The sequence below is a fragment of the Meleagris gallopavo genome, chromosome 1 (genome assembly GCF_905368555.1).
Source record: "Meleagris gallopavo chromosome 1, MGAL_WU_HG_1.1, whole genome shotgun sequence".
NCBI lineage: Eukaryota > Metazoa > Chordata > Aves > Galliformes > Phasianidae > Meleagris > Meleagris gallopavo.
The window spans coordinates 30,633,845-30,661,119 of NC_139404.1; the positions used below are offsets into that span (position 1 = coordinate 30,633,845).

The 27,275-nt window shown below is 41.2% G+C and overlaps 2 long non-coding RNA genes across 4 annotated transcripts in view; both read left to right on the forward strand.

Annotated features, from left to right (window-relative positions):
• Positions 1-27,275, forward strand: part of LOC104909825 (uncharacterized) — a 145,528-nt gene that overhangs the window by 30,886 nt on the left and 87,367 nt on the right. The window lies entirely within an intron of this gene.
• Positions 19,273-27,275, forward strand: part of LOC104909842 (uncharacterized) — a 50,458-nt gene continuing 42,455 nt past the window's right edge. Inside the window, exon 1 of the long non-coding RNA XR_014882245.1 lies at positions 19,273-19,696. This is a non-coding gene — a long non-coding RNA (uncharacterized LOC104909842). The remainder of the gene's footprint in view (positions 19,697-27,275) is intronic.

The window sequence follows — 27,275 nt, forward strand, 5'->3', positions numbered from 1 at the left end:
CTAAAATGAAAGCGCACAGGAGAACGCCTCTTTTACGGATTTAAAATAGGTATTACTGTGTATTCTTGTGTGTGGTAGGAGAATATCTTGGATTAAAATGTTAAACAAATATTCTAATAAAGGAATTTACTATTTTTTTTCCTGTTAAGGCAATCGCGAAAGAAGTGTGCACCAAACACAGCTCTGTCACAACTGAAGGAGTGTAAAGGGAAGGCATTAGAATAGCTGCAAGTCTTGACTTTTAATAATGTTTTGTATTTAGTTTTTCTAGAGCTGCACTGCCAAGTGGCGCGTGATTTACAGAGCTGTCATGAACTTGAATACAGAGGAACAGCTTGTTTTGAAAGAAGCTGCAGAACAAAACTTGGTTTTTTGTTACTGGAAAGATGTGTGCTTTCTTTCAGTATCAGCAGGCAATCAGAGTTTCTATGGGCCTGGTGTTAACAGAGTTATAACAGCATGAAACTTGAATAATGCGGTGATGAATGAGCCTGCAGATTTGGGATGTGAGGGGGAAATCATGTGCTCTGGAACAGAAAGATGTTTGGTAGAGAGAAGGATGCTGCCACTATATATGGTCACTCCTTTGTTCATGTTCGTTCAGGAAGAGCCACACCTTGGACGTTTCATGGTTGACACCGCAGGGTGATAACTGGCTGTCACTTCACTGTACATGTGGGAAGAGAGCTGTAATGCAATACAGCAATTTGGACATGCCCGTTTTGCCTGTTGCAGCTTGTGTTATTGTTATCTCATGCTTGTGATCACAAACATGAACTGAATTTCTGTACCTCTGTCCACTGGTGTGGATGGAGTGGGGTTTCTCAGAAACCATACCTCTATAATTCTGAAAAGATTTGTTTTCTGCAGTGTAACTACATATTTACAGGAACTACTCCAAAAGTAATGCCTCCTGTTTTATAATGTTGGCCCACAACGTCAGAGGCAGATGTTGGTGGTGTGGCAATAGAGGCTGAGTCTTCCCACCAGTAGTCTGTTACATGTTGTTGCTGTGCAACTGATGGCAGCAGAAGGGCAGTCTGACCTGATGATGTCTGACATCGAAGTGCGTATGAATCAAAGGTGTGGAATTGAATTCCTCTGTACAGAAAATATTACACCCATTGCCATTCATTGACCCTTGCTGAAAGTTTATGGAAACCAAACAGTGGATGTGAGCACAGTAAGATGGTGTAATGCATTTTAGCAGTGGTGACAGTGACATGAAAGATAAGACATGTTCCAGATGATCATGCACAGCTGTCACACCACAAAATGAAGAATGTCTCAATCACCTCATCCATGCAGATTGGCTAGTGGTGATGACTATGTTGAAAATAGTGTTTGGTAGCTGAGAATTTTCTCTATCAAACAGTGTTATTGTGCTCTTTCTATGTTTTAATCACTATGGAAATGAATAGCAGACATCAATTTCGGAGCAACCTACTTATATTAGTAAATAGCCTACCTTTATGTCTACATCACATCTTTAGTTAAATCAGTATGTTTTCTTTCCATTGATAAAGAGAGGGTGATCACAAGCTTCCTGAAAACTAATGGAAAATACCCATTGATATAAAGGAAAGTAATGTGATTAACCCATTGTCTCTAATCATAGAGGAAAAAGCAGATAGGTGAATGAATAAGGTGGGAAAAGGGCTACATCTATTTCAGGAAATGAATTATTATATAATAATTGACTCATAAAACTCAATTATTTTAATTAGTTAGATATTACATAGATATCTACATTGCATTTGAAAAGTGGCTTTTCAAGAGCTGCTGCCAATTTTCCGGTGCTTGATTATTTGAGCATGGCAGGCACACTGGGTTCCACATGTTCCATGAGGAACCTGATGGCTGCTTCTGAGCTGGGGTTTTGCTCTTTACCTGGGCTATGAATGTTGCACTGATGTTGCCTCCAAAACCAGCCTGTATTCATTCACCTGTTATACTTCCCACACTGATGCAAGATGAAAGCATGGAGGAACAGAAAGCTCATCTCCTGTTTTGATGCTCCTGCTTTACCGCTTGCTCTTGGCCTTACAGAAACCAAGCAATGGTGCTGAACCACTAAAATGAAGCCTGAGTCCATCTCCCCAGCCTTCAGCTAAGGGCGACAGTAGAGTAACACGTGGGATAAGTAAGTTTCTGCCCTAGAGATCGAGGATCAGAAAATCTGAGTTTAAAAAGATGGGTGAAGCATTCCAACAAAACTTGATTAGGTTGTGGTGACAACCCTGCAGAAAGCAGCATAAGAAGATAGACTGCTTCTCTGAATAATATTTCAAGTGCCTTATCACATTAATTTAACTGACGAGGCACAGAAACGGCTCAGTGATTTTCTCCTGCCTGAGTGGGTATTTTGTGTGAAATGCAACAACTATATGTCTTCCAACTTGGACCAGAGCCTGTATCCAGAGCACTTCACAAACATAGCTGTTCAAGGCTGACTCAGTCCTACATGCCTACTGTAGTATGTAGGTCACTCTGAAAGTAATGTTTCCTATCTTTTTTCCATGGAAACTACAACAGATACAAAGAACACTATTTGATAGAGCAAATTCTCAGCTACAGAATACTATTTTTCAACATAGTTACCATGGTTAGCTATGCCTTTTCTCTAGTGGTGAACAAGAGCCTACATGCTGTGCTTGTAAAAATCTGCAGCAGAGGAGACCCGCTGTTGCTGTCAGCACTGCTGAAATACATCACCCACTGCTCACATCCACTGTTTGGTCTCCATAAACATGGCCTGCCTGTCAGTCTTGGTTGAGAAGAGATTATTGAAGTCTGTCTTTCCCCTGGTCTCAGTTGTATGATGTGACTGATTGATTCAATTAAGCCATTGCTGCTTCTGAATTGATCATATAGCCTGATATAGCCTGCATAAATTCTTCTTTTATGCCCGTATGTTTTCTATCCCTCTTCCTGGTTCAGAATTTCACCAGAGCAATTTTTACCCAATATCACATCTCCCAGGATATCCCCACTTAGCATTTTAGTTTGAATGGGAGCACTTTTTGCAGCAAACATTCCCATGCAAGTTCTGGAGCATGCAACTTGACTGAATTTCTTTTGCATGAAACCACTGATCCTGTCAATGTTCTTCAGGAGCACACCTAATGTGCCACAGGGTCAGATTAGAGCTTATCCAAAGTAAATCTTGAAATGCACATGGTGTGGTTTCTGGGGTCCTTAAGCAGCAGCTCCCTTGCTACAAATCTGCTGGGGCACAAAGCATACAAGAAGAAATCTCTCCCCCTTGTTGTGTCCTTTCCTACTTTCAGCAGCTCTATTCTGATCATTTCAGACTGCTCCTTCCTTTCTCCAAACCTTTCTTCAAAATGGAACTTCTTCACATTTCACATTCACTGTTGCTTTCCTTTCTCAAACAGCTAGCTCTGAGCATAAGGAAAACATCAAGCAGACCACAGAGTGGCCAAGAAGCCACAGGCCAGGTGTCTGCATTATCTGGCTGGAATTAATAAGCTGGACAAAGGTGAGGGCTGGGTTCTTCAGAGTTTTTCTGTCTCCTGTTCTCATTCCTCACCAGCCATGAGATTCACTATCTCAGCTGGGTGGATGTTTTTACAACTCCCCCCCCCCCCCCCTCCCCCGGATATGTGTATTTCGTTAAATTTAAAAGAGCTGATTTAAAGATGGGATACAACACTCTAGGCTGTGATCTCTATTAGCCAATATACACACAGGAGGGTGTGTATGTGATTTTCACTGTCCCACATCACCAAGGTGCACATTTTCCCTTACTGAGGGAAAAGCAGCTAATCCAGTCATCTTGAAGATTACTCGATTTCTGCTCCTGAAAATGCTGGGGCTTATTCATCCTTGTGCCTGAGAGTGGTACATATATATATATATAAATACTGCCTACACACATGTTTTGTGACATTCAGGGAGCAAGGTGCTTAGCTAGTTAAGGGAGGATATGCACATAGAAGAAAAATGACAAAACTTGGCTGCATGAAGCCCTCTCCTGGTCCTTTTCCTCCTCCTCCCCTAAATATTCTCTCCAAAAGTGCATTAAATGATTTCCAAACTGACTAACATGCTCTAGAGATTGTGACTATGTGAGATTTCTATACTTCCCAAGCTCTGGAGGCAATTATCATTTGGCCTCATCCTTCAAAGTTTGCTAGCTAGCTGGGTACAGTGCTCTTATAACTGCATGCCTCTGGAATATTCCTTACATAACTCCCAAGTTATGAAAATACAGTGTTTAATTTTTACAGGCAATGAGATTGTTTGATCTATTGTTTCCTGTTAAATACACTATCCCAAATCCCATCCCATGGGAACTGAAGCCAGTCAGTAACTGAGATGAGGGTTTAGCCCATTCTCTTTTGGCAAAATCAAGATATTTCACATCCTTTGAAAGTGCATTTGTTTAAGGACAAATTCTTGTACAGTCTGTTGGCCACAACTTGTGAATTAAAATCTGAAGTGAATTAGATTTTCTGATTCAAACTTGTTCAGTGAATGAACTTATCAAACAAAAAGAAATATCTGTTTTTCCTCTGCTCACTGATGCTGCCTTTTGATGCTGTGCCCATTGTGCTACAGTGCATTTGGAAAGTAGCCCATGATTTTTCTCAGGGTGGAAAATAGTTATGGCTGTACAATAAGGTTTTAGATTGAAACTGATCAAAGATTACCAACTTCATTTTCAAATCAAGTCCAAACAATAATAGAATCTATCAAGCTACTGTACTTTGTTTTATGGTTTCTTGGGAACATGCCCGAAATTCTGCCATCCTTAGGTATGCCTCCAACACTGGTGTCTGAACAGATGTGTGGCAGCCTGAGAAAGCACAAAACAAAGTGCAAAATGAAGCAGACCTAGCAATGAAGTAATTTGTAATGAATAGCATTACTGGATATAGTTCTGTCTGAATGTTGCTCTAAATGAAACAATATATAGAGTGAGGGTGAGCAGGAATACTTGTATATCCTTTAAGCATAAGTTGTATCATTTCCAGGTAGCTGCATTCATGGTGGATAACCAACCAAAAACTTTTTCTTATGCCATGTGATTAGAGAGTGGAGCTCACTGCCACTGTACGTTTTAGAAAATAATAGATGTCAAGATGGAACAACTCATGTGAATATTCAGATAGGCAGCTACCATATATCAGTATCCTGAGAGACAGTAGAAATCAGTGTTGAAAAAACCACAGGCTTTGAAGTAATCTGTAGTTCTTAATGGTCAGGATAACTTCAATGGTAAGCAGAGACTAAATCAAACTATCGCAGGGAAGCTTATGTATCTTTTTTCCTTAACGTGGTAGCAGTACTACTTGGGAATAATGAACTACCTAGACTAGAGAGCTGGTTGTATATTGACAAACCCACTGTTTTCCTTTTATCTTTCTTTCCTGGCTGTCTACAACCTTGTGTCATTTCATTTCTGCTGAGAGGACAGTTTTGTGACTGTTCCATAATTTAGCAGTGTAGTTTCTGAGGGATGTAGTTATATGAAGATCTCATCTCTTCAGGAGGCAAAAAACTTCAGGACTGACTTTCATCTCTCAGGCTTTCTTACTGTCTGTACAAAGTTACAACTAAACCACACACAATATGGCTTTGATTAAAGCCTCTTGAAATATATACTATCTGTTCTAAAAGGAATTTGGTTTCTTATCCCTTATTTCCATAATATAATATTTACAGTCTTGGAAGAGTTTTAAAATAAGATATCTATACTGCCTAATGTCAGTAACTGATTGATGGTGAAGCCATTCCACTTACGGAGTGCTTGGGAAGTCAGTGGACCAAAGTATCCCAGTGTCCTCTTTTTCCATGGTGCTGTGGCAGCAGGAGCATGCTTTTCATCTGCTGTGGCTTCTCTTTCTCCCCTGCAGCAGGAGGGAAGATGAAAGAGTTCACAGAAACTAGGAGTCACATTATGTGTCCCTGGGTGGCCAAAGTCACCACTTTCATTGTGTGACTGTCACACAGCATGTGTGGGCACAGGTGGGAGTTTCTCTACATGGTGTGACATCTGGCAGAAGGGAATGGGCACACAGTTTTCTCCTCCGCTCCTTCTGTGCCTTAGTTAGACTTCTGGGAATTGGGCTTCTGAATAAAATGCTGGAAACAAATGTTTTCCATGTGGGACTGTGTACCACCTGTGCTGGTGTGGGGTGACTGACTCGGTCTGAGTGTTGTAGTAACCTAGATTTGCCCAGAGTTCTTGAAGGAGTGTGTCACTGGAGTGGAAGTTGCCTGCAGTATCCTGGAAGCTGATAGTTATAGAAGTCACCTTTTCCTTACAAAAAGCATAAAAAAACTAAAGTGACAGTGACAGTTGAAAGACACAGAATGCGTTGAAGATCTGGAATGAGCTGTATCTCTGTGAGGGCTTTGGAAGGGACTGAAATCAAGGGATAGGGTATGTCTGGGTGTGGGCTGGATAAAACAGTGTGTAGGCAGTGCAGCTGGAATACCACAAGAGCAAGCAGAGACCACTGCAGAAAGCCAAGAGTGGTCAAATGAGTAGTAGTGAGGCCCTGAGAGGAGGAAAAAAAAAAGAAAAACAAAAAGAAAATAGTTCATGCTTTTTTGGGTGAAGTGCTGGCTGGTGAATAAAAGGCTTGGAATAAAGAGCAAAGAAATTCCTTCTTTCTGTTTGATGATTGTGTTAACAGAAGTAAAATTTAATGCCCATTTTCAGTAAATAAACAGGTTTGCTACCCTGTTTATACACAATTCAATCTCCAGTTTCCTCAACAAAAACAATCTAAGCATTAGCTAAAGACTCCGGCCGAAAGGGGTAATAGCGTTCTCTAATGGGAATAAATAGAGGGTAGGCAGTGCTCTTTCAACCCGTGCTTTGAAGAGTGAGCTGAGTACAGCCTTTCAGAAAAGTACAGGTACGCAAATATTTACCTATTAGGACTCTATTCACCATTAGCTTAGCCCTATTGTATATAGTGTTTCTTTGCTTTTCCGGATATTTGTATTTGGACATGTGAACTACCTTCGCAAGTAGCAGTGACTGGGGTAGCTAGGCACCCATAGAGTCGTAACACAGAATGATGCATGTTGGAAGTGACCCAAGGATCATTTAGTTTCACCTGCCATGCCTTGGACAGGATTGCCCACCACTAAATCAGACACTAGATCAGGTTGTCCAGGGTCCCATGCAACCTATTTTGATCACCTCCAGGGATGGCGTATCCATAGCTTATTTAGGCAGGTTGTTGTCACCACCCTCACCAGTTCCCCATTGGCCTTGCAGGTCTGCAAACCCCTGTGCATGGTCCTCTGTCCTAGGGCAGCACTAGACTGCACTTTTCATCAATAGGAAGCTCCTAGGAGTGAGATGTGTCCTGGGAGCCTGTGGTGACGCTCATGGAGGATTAGGGCCTCATTACAGCAATTGCTGGATAGAAAGTGTCATCTTGTGTAAATGTCTAATCACAGAGCTACCTCTCTGTACTGTAATTAAGACACAAAGGTGAAAGGTATTAAGAAATAACTGCCACTTCCACATTGTTCCTGTCAGGAACTTTGTAGTAATCCATTTTTATTGGGATTAATCTACTTTAATCTTGGGCTTGCGCTTTTAAAAGATTAACTGAAATAGTTTTAACAGAACTGGGCTCATGGTCTGGGATAAAAGTGCAAAGTGGGAACTATTCTCTGATCCAGACTGCTTTGAAGGAACTAGCCACGTCCTTCTGGAGAACTGATTTCCTCATGGTGGCTGGCAAGTTCTCAGCACAAACACACCACGGATGAAAAACGGGGTCAGGCTTTGTGCTATGTCCTCCTTTTTATTTTCCTTAAGCATGCAGGACTGCGGGCAGGGTGGACTGGGACTGGTGCCTCTCCCTGGAGGGCCAGGTAGGCTGGCGGGTGGCCGGCAGGCTGGGGCTGAGCACCATCACTGACAAAGGCCCTATTAAGCTGGGCAGGGAGGTGGGAGAATATGATAGCTGCCTCTCGAAGCCAGGGAATCTGTAAAGTAAACCACTGGGCAGCGCGGACGTGGAGGTGAGGAATGTGAAGCCGGAGTCCAGCTATTTGAGAGCAGCACCCATCCAGCGCTGCATGAGACGGCGTTGGCTTGCAGAAGCGGAGTAGCTGGTTATAAAGTATAGTGTTGAAGGGACAAATTACTTGTTGGAATAAATAACTTAAACTCTTGTCAAATCAAATGATCTCTGCCTGCTTATGTTGGGGAAAGCAGGCAACATCAGCATCTCCATCCCATGTCCAGGGCAGTTTCTGCGATCTGCTTATGGAGGCATGTGGTGAAATGGCAGCTGAGCCCCAGCCAGTGCTGTGCTCCTTTCTACTTGTGGTCACATCTTAGATGCTTTCTTGGCCTGTTCCACTCCAGGATGAGGTTTAGGACAGAATCACAACTGCTCTCACTGAGAGCTGTGGGCCTGCTTTCTCCCTGCGTTTTGCTTTGGCTCTTGTTTCTGGCCTTTCTATGCTGAGCATACTTATCTGTTTCTTGTGCTTTTCTTCTGAGAGCTGAGACATGACAGTGCACAAGTATCAGTGCTGATTGGGGAATTTACAGATGAGGGAATCATGGTTTCAAACCTGCCCATGCTGCTCCAGCAGGGATGGCCTGTGCCTGGCTGAACATTCAGTGCCATGTCTAACCAGCCTTGTAGCCAGGCTCTATGGATATGTTCATGTAAGACAATAGAAATATTCTGTATATAGCAATAGTCTGTGCTGAAAAATCTGCTGATTAGAGGGCCAAAAAAATGCTAAACTCCCCAAAGAGCTTTACTTTCACCTTCCTGCTGAGCAGGTGAGGTTTAGACTCCTCACCTTCTTCAGTTGTGTTTCTCTAGTAGACTAGATACTAGCAAAACAGCTCAGACCAGCTGAAAATAGGAACTAGTGCACTTCAGCTGTGGATAGTGAGAAACATAAATGAAAATTAAGCTCAAATTGTTAAGTCAGTCTTCCCATCAATTCCTATGTTGTGTTATCTCACCCTCAGAAATCTTACAATGCCAAGTGTCAAGGAATGTTGCATTTGAGAAAAGAACCAATTCCTTTTGATACAAAACAAACAGGTGAGCAAATGAGAAAAGCATAGGGTAGGCAAAACCTGTTTGAACCACCAAGTCTTCCTGTCTGACAAATTTTGTGTAACATCATCTTTGTTTACACTTTGCAACATCACTAAGAGGAGTGCTCTGAACAGAGACTCGAATGTTTACTATCATAGTGAAGTAACAAACAAAGAAAATGGAGTGAGATCTGTTTTAAAAGGAAAAAGCCAGATTAATACGAAGACAACTAAGCTATTGTCTAAACAGTGGTTTTAAACTTGATTTAGCTTGTAACAAGATGTAATAGCACCCACCACAACTTATGTCTAATACTTTCCCTCAGGCTGAAATGAAGGAATAGTTTGTTCTTCTAACTCGTTCCAAGTACAAAAATTTGTGCTGTCTTTTATTATTTGAAAAATGTCACCAGAAATTGTTATTTCATAAGATGCATTGTTACCTTGTGGTGTGTCCCTGAAGAACTTGCAGACCTCATGGCCAACTGTGCATTAAACTAAGGGGATGAGGAATATGGCAATAATAACATCTCATGCATGACTTTTGATTAGCTCATTTAGTTTAAGTTACTTATCTGCATGCATTTCATGAATCTACATTCTGATTGAAATAGAGCAATAAGCTCTAACATTTCAGTTGTAGTATTCCTGCAACACTTCTATAGCAGCAATACTTTGAGGAATGTGAAAAATACTCGTAACTCTGCCTCCAAGTTCTGGATCCATTTTCCATGTTTAAAAATGGTAATGGAACTAACTAAATATTTGTAACAAATAAGGAGTATTTATTTGTGGAGTCATTGTATTCCATTCTTTTACAAATTAGAATGACTTAATTTATACTGGTGTCCTTGAACAGATGTTTACACATTTCAAAAATCACCTGAGTTTTTAGTTCAGATAATTATTCCCAAAATAATGTCTTGCTGTTATCTGACATTAACTCTTTGTTATTCATTCTGTTCCTAAGTTTGATTCTGCCTGAACTTTACAGCCAACACTTTGGCTTTGATTACTTGAATTCTATTATCTGGAAGCAGTCAAAATTAATCATTTACAAATTAACTGTAGGCTAAGATTGTGTTCTTCTCCTAATCACTGAGATTTAAAAACAATTGAATAAGCTTGTCACCTTTTCATAAATGTCTGAAAAAATGAAAGTGGAGGAAAGGATGTTTATAATCTGGAGCATCTCATTCCTCAATAGACTTTTTCATTTTGGAGATTATTATCTGCCAACAAGAACTGTTTCTTTTAGTTGTGTACTGTATGTACTGCTGTATCCTCACATATGTGTACGCATTACTTCATTTTCAGTGAAGCCTAAAATCGTTCATCCACATTTCCAGTAAAGAAGCTTTCTTGAGGAGCACTTAGTAATTCTGCATTACTGGAAGAGTATCTGTCTTTCTGTGTGTCGTGTATGTTTTCTTCTTGCCTGTAGTTCACTGGGCTAGGAATGAAAGTTGAAGTCTGGCTCTGGCCTAAGTCACGTCTGTTTATAGAAGAGCCCAGACTTAGAGAGTGAAACCCCTCCTTTCCCTCCTTAAAATGTAAATCAGTGCTGGGATATGTGATGACAGTCCTGATGAAGTGTCTGAAAGCCCGTCTTCTTGTGAAACAACATGTACACTTAAGCAGAATAATTTCTAGTTTCCTTCTAATATAGGAAACCAATTTATTATGTAACTTTCAAATCCTTTTCTAAAGATAGACTTGCTTGAGAAAAATGCTTGCAGCACCAGAGACTGAAATTCCCAGTAAAGCATTACTATTTTGCCTGTATTATTTTGCCCATCAGCTACTGATGGGGCCTCTAAGGGTCAATTGATAGGGCTTTTCTCCAAAGGGCTTCAAGGCCTCTAGCTTTGTACATTTTACTGATGTTTCCTCTGCCACTTCTTTTCCTCACCTCCACCCCAATTTATCTGAGTCTCACAGTCTGAGTGGACTGCAATCAGCCAATTTAACTACCAGTGAATGTTTGCTGCTGATGACTTTTTGTTCTGTCCTCAGTAGGACTGTATATAAACCAGTAAACTAGAGATGAAATGGCCCAGATTATGTTTGTAATCTCCTGTGCCATCTGATCTCCATTTAGGAATTTAGATTTAATTGTTCTTGTGTAGGCTGGTAGATATTTATCTATGATGTGGAATAGGCAGTCATTAATATTGTTTTGGATCATGTATTTCATTTTTTGCACTCTTCTATCCAGAACATAGGATGAACATCAAATACCGTAGATCTGACTTCCACTGAAGTCAATAGCAGTGAGGGCAAGGCGTGCCTCTAATGTAGCATTTTATTATTCCAAAGAAGTAATTGTTACTGCATGCTCTGTTTTGCCAAGCATTTTTAATAACTTATTAAAAAAAAAAAACAACACAAAAAAACAAAAAACAAATGCCTTGTTTAGAAATACTTGTAATGCTTGTATCAAAGCTGTATCACAAATTGAAATGCAATGTTGCTTTTTAGAGCATCACCCTTGCTGGCACTCTTTGTTCCCAAACACTTAAATGTTTTAAAACAGAGGATATCAACGTGTCACAATAATACGTACTCTCTTTAGAAGTATAAGCCTAAGAGATGAGGACAAAGGGGGAAATGTTATGTGTGTGCATTCTTTTGAAGAAGGGCACTATATTGTGAGAAAACTACTGTACTTGTTCTCTTCATTCAGCTGGAGAAGAATCACGAGTCTGTTATGTCAAAATGAAGTGCTTTTCTGACTCAGCTGTTCTTATTCCTTAGCGTTGCTGCCTGGGAAACTGAATATGAGACGGACAAACTATCTGGCCAGAAGGATATCAATTAAAAATGTACTGCTGCGTTTACAGTTGTATGAGACCAGCCAGTAGATCACTTGATAGCACAGAAACTGGAAAATGACAGTTTAGAGCTGTGGAAAATCCCACTGTCCGAAATTCAGATCTTTTGCAAAGGAGAGAATTTTCTTCAGCAGATTTGACTGAATTTTTGACATTCCTGTATTATCTCATTCTGCTGGAGGAATGTAAACAGTGTTCATCTAACAGCATAACTGTTGCAGCTGGATGGCCTATGGGACTGAGATTTTTTTTTGTGAAAGAAGATATACCCTGAACTCGCTGCTTGCAAGCTGGCTGTTCTAAACAATAAAATTTCCACAGAAATGAGTGAAGTATGACAAACATTTGCTTTGTGCTGCCCCATTGGTCTGTCTGCTGTGATTTGCAGAGGAATTAATTACAGGTTAACTTTGTAATCAGATTTAAGTCTGACTTCCAGCTCCACTAAAGTGACAGATAAAGATACCATTAATTAATACTGAGCAAATATCACAAAATCACACAGAATCACAGAATTGTAGGGGTTGGAAGGGACCTCTAGAGATCATTGAGTCCAACCTCCCTGCAAAGCAGACTCTCTATAGTTGGTAGCACAAGTGGACATCCAGGCTGGTCTTGAGTATCTCCAGAGGAGACTCCACAACCTCCCTGGGCAGCCTGTTCCAGTGCTCTGTTACCCTCACTGTGAAAGCCAATACTAAAATCTTCCTTTTGCCAGTTTATAAAGACAGAAAATCTTGCCCTGTAATGATCAGAAAACATTCACTTTTCCTTGTTGGTATTGTCTACAACAGTAAAATTAATTGCAATCTTGCTCTATGCTACATCACTGAGTGTCTTAACAGCTGTAAACTTCATACTAGAAACTGTTTGTTTGGTGGTTGTTAAGCACCCTTCCGTCTGTTTTCTGCCCCTCCATCTGAGCTGCCCTCAGCCATTCTTTCCCACTGATTTCTTTTCTGAATGTTATGACTGTGCTGAAGGCCAAAGTTTGTGTAGGTACCTGAACTCAGCTTTAAAATCTAGCTCTGGAAAACAGTATAGAGTAGTGGAGTCTGCTGTTCATCACTGCTTTAGCTTCTGACATTTATTGTATTAACCAGGATAAGGCACAGGAATGTGTACTTGGGACTTGGAGTGCTGGAGTGCTGTCTTCTTTGGCATTGCTCTTGCTCTGAATATTACATTTCTCCTTTTTGTACACCTATTTATCATCTCCAAAGTGAGAATTATCTCCAGTTTGCTTTGTCCAGCAGCCAAGTTTTCAAGGCAGGAGGTGACGGGTGAGAGTGCTGGGTTCGTACCTGACAAGAGTGGGGAAGGTGGCTGTGTTTCAGGCTTAAGACAAGCACCCTGGCTCAAGACAACCTACAGCACAGTTTGGAGGTGCTCATAAAATGCATAACAGCCTGAGTCTCTGGTGAGAACTTGGACACCCCACAGCCCAGGCAGCTGGGTGGAGAGCTGATGGCTCACTTGCTTGAACTTGCATACCCAAATTTCTCCTAAATTGCTCTAAGTACCAATTTATGTATTCATTCAGATTAGGTGCTTTCTTTCTCTTTGCCTCAGTCTCCACCCAGAAAACAATAATAATAACCATTGCTGCCTCTCCAGAATGTGTAATGAATATTTTAAGTCTTGAAAAACACCCATCTATGATGGAAGTGGGTATTATTATGTACTGAGCACCATTAAGCTACCTGGTCACTGCAGCTTCTGACCCAGTAGATGCAGACTGAAGGAACTGTTATTTTTATCACCTTCTCTAGATGAATCATTGTACTGATAGAAATTTACAGAAGGGCACTTTTTCTCCATGCTTCTCCATCTTTGTATTCTCTCTCCCACACAAGTAATTTGAGCATTTCTGCAAATTTTGCCCCATGCAGCAAGAGTAGAGAAAATTCTTTCTTTTTTTTAATACTCACTCTCATTTTTAAGTGAACTTGGATTTTCAAATTCTGTTAACAAGGAGCCTTGCATAAAAGTAGAACTTCATTTCTTTGTCAAAAGGTAAAATGCCTGTGTGTAGATGTACCTCTCCATGCAAGAATGAAGATTATTGCTGCATATGCATTTAACACTTATAGTATAAAATCCTATCAGTCCTGTATTTGTGGGTTAAAAGGTCTGTATAGAAAGCCTTTTTTAAAAAGCATAATCCAGTTGTATATTTCATTAACGAAATGACTAATCTTACTAAATGTTACAGTGAAAGTGCTGACGGAACTTAGTCTCTAATCTGTGAGTGCAGCATTATAATTTTACAAGAGTAGCTGTTCTTAATAAACATCAAAGTGAATGTAATTATTATGTGACTTTAGCCCTTTTTTCCCACGATACCGTAGTTAATCTTGACAACAACTAGCATTATGCACAGTGTTTTAACTCCCCTGATGATAAAGTTTAAAAATACCTTGGGTTCAGATTGTTCCACTCTGCCATTATCCTCCTTTGGTTGCCTCAGTGGATGACCTTCACCCTTTTGGCTTGGATGTGTTGGACAGTGTCCTTTGAAGGCTTTTTTGCATGTGTTCTGGGAGATGGAGCCAGGACAGCATGAAAAGCCCCATTCTCTTGTGGAAGAGTATCTCCATTTTGAAAATAGGCTTGGACTACATTTGTATCTGAAGGTTCCCTTCATATTTTACTGAAACTCGCTAATCTCAAAATCAAAGCAAAAACTGAGAAGTTGTAAGATTTGGAGAAATTACTTTCCAAAAATTGAATATTTAGAGCAGTGAGGGGTGCTCTGTTGTAGTTGGAGATGAATGCAGAGGTGACCCTGAAGGTGGACAAGGCCAGGGCTTGGCTGCATACCCTGCAAGGTGGTAAGCACTGGGGCTGGGCTTTGGGGAAGGGATTATTTGGTCTAATTACTCTCAAATGAGATTGTGGTAATTACTCAGAAAGGGGAAAGAATTTAACTTAAGTGTTCCACAGTACAAAATATAAGGCACAAGGGTCTGTTTCAGGGGGTTTAAGCCCAAATCTGAAATATTTATCTGAGAAATTCTTCTAACATAATGACAGCTACATTGTGTACACTAATGCTGCTGACATTTGCAGTCTTTCCTTTTGTGTTCTTTTTCACCTAAACTTTGACTTCCTGAGCTGATTTGAAGAGGTCATGTTCTGATAAAGCACATTACAATGTGACCCCTGTTAACTCTTATTCTAGAGAAAGGAAAATACAGAGCCAAGTCATGATTTTCATGGAATAAATACTCATTGTTTTCTTTGGACAAATGGAAATGTAGTAATAGTAGCAGTACTGTTGTTGCAGTTACTGGCATCGTTATTTTATTTTCTGCCTTAATGGGCAGATATGTTTGCTTTTTGTGCAAACAAATGTGCATTCAAGATCCCTGACTGGAAACAAACGATCACACATTGTATCGGTATTTCTTGACCTGAGAACATGACAAAATCAAAATTTTTGTCAAAAGTGTTTTATAACCGTGCATTGCTGCATAGAAAGCAGATCCTTCTCGAATGACACACACAATTATTATTTTGCTCCCTAGGGAAAGTGGTATTTCAGCATTGGTATTATCCACTGGTAATGAGGTGCTCATAGATGAAAAGAGGAGGGGTAAGACCGATATAATATGAGTGACTATCATGTGGCAAACACTGCTTTAAAAATGTTTTCATAACACTTCAAAGAGTCTGAGTGAGGGGATCATGTGGTAATACTGTCTAATTCTTGCTTTAAACAGCGGGGACTTCCACCCCCAGTCCTGAGTAACCCTGTTAATGTTGCTAGCAGCTTCTTTGCTTGATGCCCAGGACATGATTAAGACTCTGATTCAACAGATCAGAGGTGATCACTTAACCAGAAAGTATCATATGATAGATGAAAGGCTTCTGAAAGGATGCTCTGCACATCTGTAGATCTGCTTTGCGTTTTGTCCTCACCGCAGGATCTACCACCTTTGTGAATATCCGAAGAGCTCTGGAAATAAAAACACTGGGACAGTGGTGAAGTATTGTAACAGTGATGAGTATTTGATGTAAGTATGGAGGAATTCTGCCAATGACAGTTTTTCTTTGCTTTTGGTCCTCTGACGTTACATGATGAGGTTGCATTTTTGCAGTGGCTGAGACGATGGGTGCAGCAGAGGCCCAGACCTTATCATCCTCAGGAGATGGCTTCCCCAAGACTTTGCATGTCTGGAAACTGTCTGAGCTTACTGATTTGCACAACAGCAGGCATGATTCTCTCTTTTGGTTTCACTAGTGGTCTGATATGGAAGGGATTTCTGAACAGATCCCTTTGTTTATAATACATACAGAGACACAATTCAACTATATGTAGAGAGATGTAGCAACGAGTCAGTAACCAGGGGTCCTTTTATCTGAAACTTTTAATGTGCATAAAAGAATCAGCTCTCTCTGTGCCCAGGCGGTGCACCAAACACTGTTAAGCTGTTCCTTCACAATTCACAGAGAGTTTCTCAATTGGCCTTGTATATGAAATATACAATATGTTTTCATTTATTTTTTTATTTATTCATTTTAATATATACATATTTTGGCATAAGTGGTTACATTTCTTTCTTTGCCCATGCATTTTTACCAATGCCCCTCTCTGGATAATTGGGCAGTACAAGTTGTGCAGAAAAAGAACTGCATGGACAAAGCCCAGTGAAGGGCAAGATGTGCATGTGCTGTACTGCTGAGCAAGGACTGAGCAAGTAGATCTTTAGCATGACTAGCAGCAGAGTGGGCTCATGCATGCTGCAGCCAATGGTCCTGCCTGGAGCTGTTCAGCTGCACTGCACTGTGCTGCAGGCTGAAGGCTACACCTTTTGTATGTTAAAACAGAAGACCATCAGCCATCTGTAACTATGTTTGTAACCACTGTAATCCTGACACGTGAAAATTCCTTGTCCCCATACTAATAGTGTGTGAGGAGCTAGTTGTTTAGTGAACGAGCTTCAGAATGAGTAAAGACTTCAAACACCTTTGCTGATGATATTGTGCCAGATGGCCACAACCTATGGATCCCTTCTTGGAAGGTGTGATCAACAGTGGGGGAAGGTAATGATTTTTATTGGGATGTTGTTTGGTGAGCTAAGGGATAAAAAGCTAGTGTTGCTCCCCTCAGATGCTGGAGGACCAGCAGCACAAGGTGTATGTATGCTGGGAGATGATCCTGCCATTGACTCCTTAGTTGCAGTATGTTCAATGTTAAACACTTGAAGTAAAGAAAGATTGGATCAACTGGAGATCTCTGTTTCCTTGGCCACAAGGATGATGGGAGATGTGCTTATAATACAAGGAGAGGAAAATAAAGAAAGTTGTTCTCTTTCCTTTGAGGAATGAAGGGAAATGTGGTGCTAACCTTCAGACAAGCAAGAGGATATGGCAGAATGAAAAGTAATATGGTTTTATTATACATTCACTGGTGCTGAGGCAAGAATTAATGAGTTTATATCCAGAAAAAAAAAAAAAGAAACTTTAGCAAGATGTTTAAGTGAGAAAGGGGTATTAGGAAATACTTTCTCAGGAAAAGGAGAGAGAAATGTGGGAAGTGGTTGCCTGAAGATGGTGAAAATTGACACCCAAGCTTTTAAAAATAGGTTTAAGGAATATTTGTCAGAAATGATGTGTAGTCAGTCCTTAAAGCACAAGGATGTACATCCCGATTTCTCAGGCCTCTTCTGGCCCTGTTTTTTTTTTTTTTTTTTTTATGTTTTATATGGTGTGTTTTTAAAGCTTTTAGTGTAAAGGCTTTATCCCTCAAACTGATCTTTCTCTCCCCCAACTTTTTCTTTAATCCAGCCTTGTTCTTAGTACTCTGATTTTTAAATGGCATTTCACATCTTCTTTATCTCTATGAAATGATAAGCCATTTTCAAAAAGTGCTCCATCAAACAGAATTGTCTGTACTATTTGAGGATATAAAATTGGTTCTTGTTGTGAAAAAAATGCAGGTGCTGTCCTCTTCAGACACCTTTATTAAGGATTCACTTAGCTACTATAAACTGGCCAGAAACATGAAGAGTACCGACAGACTGCTCCTGAATTCACATAGGGTGCTTGTGGGAGTAGAGTGGAGCCATGTCTGCATTCAGGTGACCGGGAATGTCTGTGCTCTTTTTCCCTGCACTGAGCACCTACAGGGTGGTGGTGTTACCAGTGTCAGTAATGAAGTCAGCTTTGCAGTTTGTTTCGGGAATGATGGTGATTTACGTGATCTATTGCATTATCCAAATGACTTATCTGAATTATGTCTTGCCTCAGTGTTTATTGCTTACCGCTTTTCAGTATGCCAGGCTGCTCAATGCCTTTTGCATTGGTGATGCCTCTGTAGTAAAAAAATGAAACCACATATTGCACTTTTAGTTTTAGTAAGAGAGAATCTCTTGTCCCTCTCCTTTTTTCCCCAAACTCAGCAAGTAGCCAACATCCCAAATATTTGCTCCTTAAAATGATGAATGCCTGATTTCCAAGCTTGGCTCTGCCACTGATTTGACTTGCAGCTCTCAGCAAATTATTTCTTCCTTCTGCTGTGACTCACCCAAGTGAAGCAGGTTCTGCTTACCTTCACCTCAGCTATGACAGGTAGCATATTTGTGTGTTATATTTTGCATACAGCATAGTACAGTAGTTGTAATTAAATCCTGTCGGAAGTCAATGAAAATGCAAAATGTTCTACAGGTGCTGTTAGTAAAGCCAAAATTCAGTGTCCAGTGAAGTAACCTGAGTCCTTCAGCGCATTCTAAAATGAATCTTTGTGAGGGTCAGGGTTTACATCTCCACATTTTCTTGGCATCTCATCACTTCCTTCAGAGGCCTTGACTGAACTGCTAACTTTGGTGCTCATTTCCTTCCCTTCCCTTCCCTTCCTTCCCTTCCCTTCCCTTCCTTCCCTTCCCTTCCCTTCCCTCTCCCTTCCCTTCCCTTCCCTTCCCTTCCCTTCCCTTCCCTTCCCTTCCCTTCCCTTCCTTCCTTCCCTTCCCTTCCCTTCCCTTCCCTTCCCTTCCCTTCCCTTCCCTTCCCTTCCCTCCTCCCCTCCCTTCCCCTCCCTTCCCCTCCCTTCCCTCCCTTCCCTCCCTTCCCCTCCCTTCCCCTTCCCTTCCCTTCCCTTCCCTTCCCTTCCCTTCCCTTCCCTTCCCTTCCCTTCCCTTCCCTTCCCTTCCCTTCCCTTCCCTTCCCTTCCCTTCCCTTCCCTTCCCTTCCCTTCCCTTCCCTTCCCTTCCTTCCCTTCCCTTCCCTTCCCTTCCCTTCCCTTCCCTTCCCTTCCCTTCCCTTCCCTTCCCTTCCCTTCCCTTCCCTTCCCTTCCCTTCCCTTCCCTTCCCTCCCTCCCTCCTCCCCCCTCCCCTCCCCTCCCCTCGCCTGCCCTGCCCTGCCCTCCCCTGCCCTCCTGCTCTGATGTTGTTCATCAGTGTAGAATTTTCAAGTATATCAAAAGGGAATGCCCCAATAAAGCACAGTATTACTGAGAGCAGTTTGTGCTACTTTGTATTTTTAAATAATCTTTGCTCTATCAGCCAAGTTTCCTTACTTTATTTATTCAGAAGATCTTTCTTATTTGATCCAAAGTGTTTCATATAATTCAGTGGAATTTAAAATGGGTGCCATTGAAATCTGGATACACTGCCTGTAATTTTTTATACCTTCCATGGTATCCCCAGTTCCAGAGAAGTCAGGTTCTTTAAAGATGCCAGAAATGTTCCTTCAGTGCATCAGAGTGTGTGTGAAGAAGTCTCCCTCTTGTAATTCTATCTGCGAGATTCTCAGAAATGGAGAGTGCTGGCCAAAATAACTCCAGAGAGAGCAAAGGTAGGCCAAAACTAACACAGTTTTAAAATCTAGCTCTATGTGTTTGCATGCAGCTTTTCTAGGAGCTGTTTCTTCAGTGAGTGCGCTGGTGGGATTCCTAAAACTGAAATAAAACGAGGGTCTGTTCCTCAAGTATTTTTCCATGCCACAGTCTGAAGTCACTTGCTAAGAGTGTAGGCATAGTGTATGTCATGTATAAATAGCAGCTGGCTCCTCTTCCCTCTCATGAGCAACTCGTGCCAGACTGCTGCATTCCTGGTGTGCGTGTTTGAGATACAGAGTGAGTGAGTTAGGTTTGAAGAAATTGCATGGAAGCTGTCTGCATAGCTTTGAAAAATTATACAAATCCAAAAAATATACTCTCAAGAAGCTTTTGGTTACTCACTGTGATGAAATCTGGCCTGCTGGGGACTCCCTGGGTTGCTCTCAGGGTGTCTGCCAGGCACTTCTGAACCTTGGGGCAATGGGTGTTTCTTCTGGAAATACTTGGGAATTGCACTGCCCACCCTCTTACACTTCATTTCTTCAGGAGCTGTGTGGGAAGCACTAGTAAACAGAAAGGCTTTGCACAATACCAAAAGCTTGCACAGGCAGCTTTAACCCACAGTTGTTTTGATCAGGATTTAAGCGCATGGCTTTGCAGGCTGAAAGCAAAGCAAAGTATCTCCTGTCTTTGGAGATCAGTTTGCCCTTGGGACCTCCTGAGAGTCTGCCTGAGCTAGATAACCAAGCTATTCCCTTTTCCTTCAGTGAGCCCCTGAGCTGGGAGGCTATTGAGAATCCCTGGCAGGAGTAAAAAGGAGCTGCTGCTCCTTTCAGAACTTTTTGCTTCCTCTGTTATCTCAATGCATCCCTCTGGCCCCCTCCTGCGGGGGATCCTGCCAGGTGATTGGGTCCAGGGGGGCCATGGCCCTTACAGACAATATTCTCCCTCTGTGGGAACCATCCGTGCATTTAGGATTACTCCACTTGAGTAGAATTACACTGAACTAGGGGGGATCATTCTTATTACCTTCACAGTACTGCTCCCTGAGGTTTCAGCCCAACAGAGAGGTGGAAATGAGAGAAGACACAAGTGTATATGTTCAAATTGGAGCGTGCAGCTCCTGAAATCAGAGAAGAGATCATAAACTGGGGCATGAGATGCTAAACTGTCATCATACTGCATTTATTTCATTTTTCTGAGACGTTCATCTCTGTGGCAAACCTCCTGTTTGTTTGATCATAAGTATTAGTGGAGGATCTATTTCATGGACGTTGAAAAGTAATAAAATCTTAGGTTCAATATTTTTTTCTGTCAGCTCTTCTTCTTCTTTTTTTTAACCTGCCCTCCTACTTTGCAGCTTCACAAATGCTGATGTTCTTGCAGTCTCTTTAACCATCCAGACAATAACGTTCTTTTCCCTGCCTCTCTTTTCAGCAGTTAGAAGTAAAATAATACTTCCTAGCTACTTTAAAAGACCTCTATATACCACGATATTTTCACTTCTATGAGAATATACAAAGTTGAATTTTCTAGTAGAATTTCCAATGGAATTATAGAGATAAACTCAGGAATGAAGTGCCACTGGTGGCTATCTCCTCTCCTCTGGATAAACCATGACCATAAACTATAGCAACAAAAAGAGAAGTCCAGAGACAGGTAAGAGCCTTTCTATCAGCATCTTCTAGCAAACAAGTCACCGACTGACTGTAAATAACACAAGGCTCTGTTACCATCTGGCAGACTAGGCCAAATGTGGTGTTAAAAAAGAGCAGCCTTTCAAATCTGGACATAATAAAATGCAATTGTCTGCGGAAGATCAGTACCTAAATCTATGTGGGGTGCCCAAATACAGTCTGGTATATTTGGGAAGGGAGACTGGGAAGAGAAAGGAGGAAGGAACTTTGATGCAATAGGAAACTTCTGAATTTATCAAGGCAGGTCGTCTGCATAGCTCTGAGGCTGAGGCCTTATATATAGTCTTTGCTATTCTTAGAGCATGCAGCAGAACAATGGCTCCATTTGAAGAAGCTCTTTTATAGTTTGCCAATATAAAGAAGGCTGTGCAAAATGATATGATCATGTAATTGAACACTGTAAATAGATATTCTGACCCAGACGATAATTTTACATTAGCTCACTTTCCTGCCACATTTGAACTTTGTGAACTTAACAAAATAAGAAAGATCTGATTAACTTTTCTGGATTATAAATGTTGAACTTATATATGTTTATAAAATCAATAGATTCAATGGAGCCTTCTTTCTGTTCACAAAAGTAGAAGCTAGATTAACAAAATCCATTTGCTAGTTTGACCTTAATGTATAGTGATGAAATGAAGACCTATGAATTCTCTGAAATCCAAACCTCAGATTTGAAGAAGGCCTTATAATTTTTACAGTGCTGCCACAGCTTCCCCTATTAATTAGGATTAATTGGGATTATTAAAATTGGTTGTGTGCAATGCAATAGAACTGGTGGTACAAGCTTGAGTCAGAGAGATGTAATATGCAATTGCATTTTGAAGAACCTCTGCCAAAACAGCAAGCTACTGTGACAACCACTACTGGCTGGTGCAAGCCACAGTGTCCCAGCTTGCTTGGCATCAAAGGATCTGCTTTGTGTTCAGTGTGTTTTGTGAGGTATGAGCAGCACTGCATTGTAGAGCTATGTTTTAGTAACTCCTCTCCTGTAAGAGCCAGCTGCTACCCAGCACACAGCATCTTGAAGGTACTCCCAGCAGATGCTGCTTCAGAGCAGGCATCTCACCCAGTTCCTTTCCACTGCTATCCTGAGCAATGCTACACCAGCCTGAATGCACACATAGTCACACCTGTACTGGGGAATGCACAGCAGCTGGGATGGAGCAGAACCTTGCACTTGCTCCTGGCTTTGGGAAAAAGGGGAGCTGTGGGCAACATATTCTTATTTAGGAAGCTGTGAGATGAAGAATGGATCAAGTCCTGAGCACCTATTTCAGGGGTCCAGCTTGGCCTACAGCAGAAATATTGCTAACACACTAGGATCCTCCTTGGAGAGATTCTGATCCAGCACCATGACTTCATACCATGTGAATGTGTTGTGTCATGGGGCCATGGCATTTTTCTTATGGACTCTAGATACCAAATCTCTCCAAAAGAAATCAAGAATATTGAAGTAAAATGTATGCTTTTAAAGCGCTACTATACTGTTTTTTTTGAAGGGCATGGTACATAGAAAATTACTTGGAAGGACTGAACCACAGCCATTTAATTTGGCATATTTTCCCATGCAGTTCCACATACCAGCTGGGGCTTCTGCTGAATTTCATGCTGTTTTACTGCTGCAGTCCTAAGCTCTGGGCAAAGTTGCAGGTTTACATTAAATGAAGTTGCATGACAAAGGTGGCATGGTGGCAGATGGGCAGCACAGTGTTCAGCACAGAGTGGTAAGTCACCCCTGCTTGCGGTCATTGCTCCGGGTGCCTTTGGGGAGAAAGCCCGTTTTCCTGTTTGGTTTTACCGTGGTGTTAGAATTCATAAAAAATGCAGTGGTTTCTCTCCTTTCTCTTGTGATTTAAACCGTGCATTTTTGACATGGAAGATAGCAGCAGAAAATGTATGCATGGAGGGCTGAGCTGGGAATGGAAACCAGAAGTTCCTGCCTGACTTCTGTGTCTGGACTCTAAGCTGGAAGGTTGCTTAGCTTTTGTCTGATTTGCATTGATATACTGTTACATCATATATATGATACAATAGATTAAAAAAAGCCATGTGGCTCTTGTCAAGAAAAAGTGAACAAATATGCACTTTTAGTAATCATTACCATGTGGATCTTGAGCTGTTTCTACATATAACATTGAGTCACTTATATCCCACTGAAATGCTGTTTTTCTTTTGATCTGAGAGGACAGTTGAAACAACATGTTTATTGCTATAATAATACTTTTTCATTTCAGCTCCTTACATCTCTGTAGCCACATCCTATGTGCCCAGAGAATCTCTATGCAAGAAAGTGAGCTTCAGATATGTTTTCTTAATGTAATTTAAGCAAATTTTAAGAAAATGAGTTAAAAAAAAGTCATTTTCCTTTTAAATTATTTTAAAATTGGTGGCGATAATGCAAAACAGAGACAGGAATGTACTTCCATGTGCAGCAGTTCAGCGTGGCAAGTGGAACGAGTTGTTGCTTCACAGGCAGGTCTTACATATCAAGTCTTTTCTGAGTGACTTCACATAACACCAGAGTGTGAGTGGTCATATTTAATCTTGTCAGTAGTGCTTTCGATGCTGCACAGTTTGGACTAACCTGCTTTAAAGATCTGCTCTTTAACTCGTGCTGTTATTGTCTGCTGCAGTTGTTGACTCAGTAGATTTTCTGATGTGGTCTGGGAATGAGTCCTTTTGGACTTTCACATTATCATATTACAATATACACCACACATTATTTATACTGGGGTTAATTACATCATCTGAATGGAATTCATTTTCCATTCTATCTAAAAGTTTGCATTTTAAAAGAATGTTTTCTTTTTATGGAAATTCAGAATAAAACTACATTGATTCTTAAGGAAATGAGCTTTGCATTATGATTTTTGGTATATGCTTGGCTTTAAACAAAAATATTTTATTGTAACAGTTAACTGGGAATTGTTGTTACAGGATGAAATACATCACTCCTAAACTGTAATGGAATGTGGAATATATCCAGCTAAATGTAGCAGATAAATAAAATAAATGGCATTAAGTCCTCTCCAAGGCACAGAGTTGCTAAGTAAAACTTATCCATGTTTATTGTAATCTCAACTCTTCTCTCAAGCATTTCTATTTAATTTTAAAATAAAATCTTGACAAGTTTTTAGGACCATGGATTGAAATATGTAACCTCATTCATGTGAAAAACAAGTGGAAGACAGCATGTCGTTATGCGAATACTTATTTTTTTGTTTGGCTGTCAACACATAAATGTGAAAATAAATTGGAGGGACTGACTAAAAAAGCACATTTTTTTGTCATGGCTTATTGGTGAATTTGAAGCCCTGAAGTTCATTTTGGGTCAAACAAACATTTTGTTTTCTTCCTGAAACACAGTGCCTCATTGAGTGGTGAGAGAAGCCATAGCAATGAAGGGCTGGATTGAAAAAATAGAGGAGGCAATCCTTCCCTTGCCCTGTGCTGCTTCCACAATGCAGTGGCCAGGTGATGGCACTTTGTGGGATGTGGACAACTTCTCTGCGTCACTCTCCTCACTTTACCAGGCTGCTCTGAACCAGCATCTCCAATCTCACAGGAACATACCCTAACCATGGCTGTCCTCGTTCCCCAGGGACAGCTGCTCATGCTGTTGTGCTTGGTCCCCTTTTCTGTGGATAGAAGGCCCCGCAGCCTGTCCCACAGGGAACATGCCCCGAGGACCTCCCCGCCTCTATCCTTGTGCTCCTGTGTGTAGAGATCAGTTTTGAGAACCTGGCTCAGCCCTGGTCTCATGGGGCTGTTTTGTGTACACAGTTGAATTCTGGTTTTGATTCATGAGGAACTTGATTTTTGACCAAATATCTCTGTGCATGTGTGAGAAACTCTCAGTCATGGTAGAAGATCAGCTTCCACACTTCCTTTTCTCCCTTTGAAAGCAAATTACTCTGAATGCACTTTGAATATTAAAAATAAGAGAGCTCTTTTCTTCCTCTTCACCCCAAATGAAAAACAATTCAGTAACTTTATTTTTTCCTCCCATGTTATAAATAAAACAACCCCTTCCCTCAGATGGCCATGCAGGACAGTCCTGTCTGTGCTGCACAATGGCAGAAGGAGACCTCTGAAGTAGTGCCAGCCCAGCTTGCTTTGAAATGGGAGACAGCTGAGCCCTGTTAGCCTGGGAGAGCCTTCCTGAGCAGTGGGGCACTGGGTTAGAAGTCCTTCTTGATGTTCTCCCGCTCTGCTGGTGCTTATCTCCTACCCCACTGGTCCAGTTTGTGTAATCAGGATAGTTTCAGTTGCAGACTGGTCACAGGTAGCGGCCTTGAGACCCAAAATGTTGCTGCAAACCACAGCTGATACAGGTCTTAAAAATCCATTTGTGAAGACAATGCTTACTGCTTTCTGGTAAATTAATTACAGGTATGAAAGCATGATGAAATTTCAGTTTCATCTGAATGAGTCCATCCCTACCTTGTGACTTTCAGGGAGCAGCTGTGATCTCTGAAGCACCCAGACTGTTGGATGCATTTGAAAATGCCCACATTTTATGCACATTTGCACGTGATATAGTGGCCAAGAGGTTTTGCAGAAGAAAGATAATTATTTCCCACTGCCTTTGTGTATTTCCTCACAATACTCTGGACTGAACTGGAAACCAGTTAAACAAATCCGTTTTATCAGCCTTGTAAAGCTTTCCTGATTGACTCCCTGTTGTGCTGTTGAAAACCAAGGGAAGCCAGAGGAAGGATTTGTCAAGATGAAAAAAACCCAAGTCAACAAGTGTGTATGTGTGTTTCTGTGCACAAAGAACAAAAGGAAAGGTGGAATTATGAAACTGTTAATTTGTCAGTAATGAACGGAGAGTTGCCAAGGCCCAGTCTTCATTCATGAACTGTCTAGTTGCAAAGTGTACAGGACTCAAGATGAGGCTTGGAACAGTCCTTTCTAGCTCTGCTTCATCTGGAGGTGTCAGGGCTGGTGGGGCACTTCCAACCCCACATGGTGCAGTGTATCAGATTGTCATTAAAATGTTACCCTGAGTACACTAGCATTCAAGAGCTAATTCAGTATGAGCAACCAAGGATATGGTGATGCAAGACACAGGAAGAAACTGAAAATCAAAGTGTGCTTTGGGTCAAATTGAAAGTTGGTGAGAGATAGGACTATTTTAATACATAACGACTGCACTCTGCTCTGTAAGAAACATTTTCTGCTTCTCGCCTCTCTAGAGAGACTTTCTACCACTGAAACAGGAAATAGAGCAATAATTTTGGGGGCCCAAGCCACCATTATTTTTTCTTTCTGCCTGAGACTTGACTCCTTGTAAAAAGGATATCTGTAGTCCCTTCCCAGACTGAGGTTACTGTGGGCCAGGAAAGTAAGTGCTTGGAGTATCCTACTGCAGCAAAAGCTATCTTTTGGGTCTGCTTTTAGTTTTTAATCTAGGAATGAGGGGGAAGTTCATGGATGGCTACCAAACCATTGCAGGTGGTTGAAAATATTTAACTCTGCTTTTTTAATGATGGGCAAACATTTACGCTTAAAAAAAAAAAAAAGTTCTAAGATCTATCTGATTCCCTTGAGCCATTCAGCATGTTACTGACAAGATCAGTCTGGGATGTGGGATTCATTCCATGAAAACAACCTTTTCCCTTCTTCCAGGGAAGAAGTTCCTTGCAAGTGCCAGTCACCACTGTGGCTCTGTCTGTATCAGCCAAGACTGAGGGGAAGCACTCTAGTTAAAACAAACACCCATCTTGCCTGTGAGGGGTCTTTTTCCTGTCAAGTTATGAGGACTAAAGGGCGTTTTTTGACTTTGGAGAGGGAACCACATCTGTTGAACAGCGGCAGTGCTTGGGTGAAAGGTTTCTTTCCCTCAGCGGCGTGGGTGCGCAGGGAGTGCTCACCTGTGGCTCTGTTG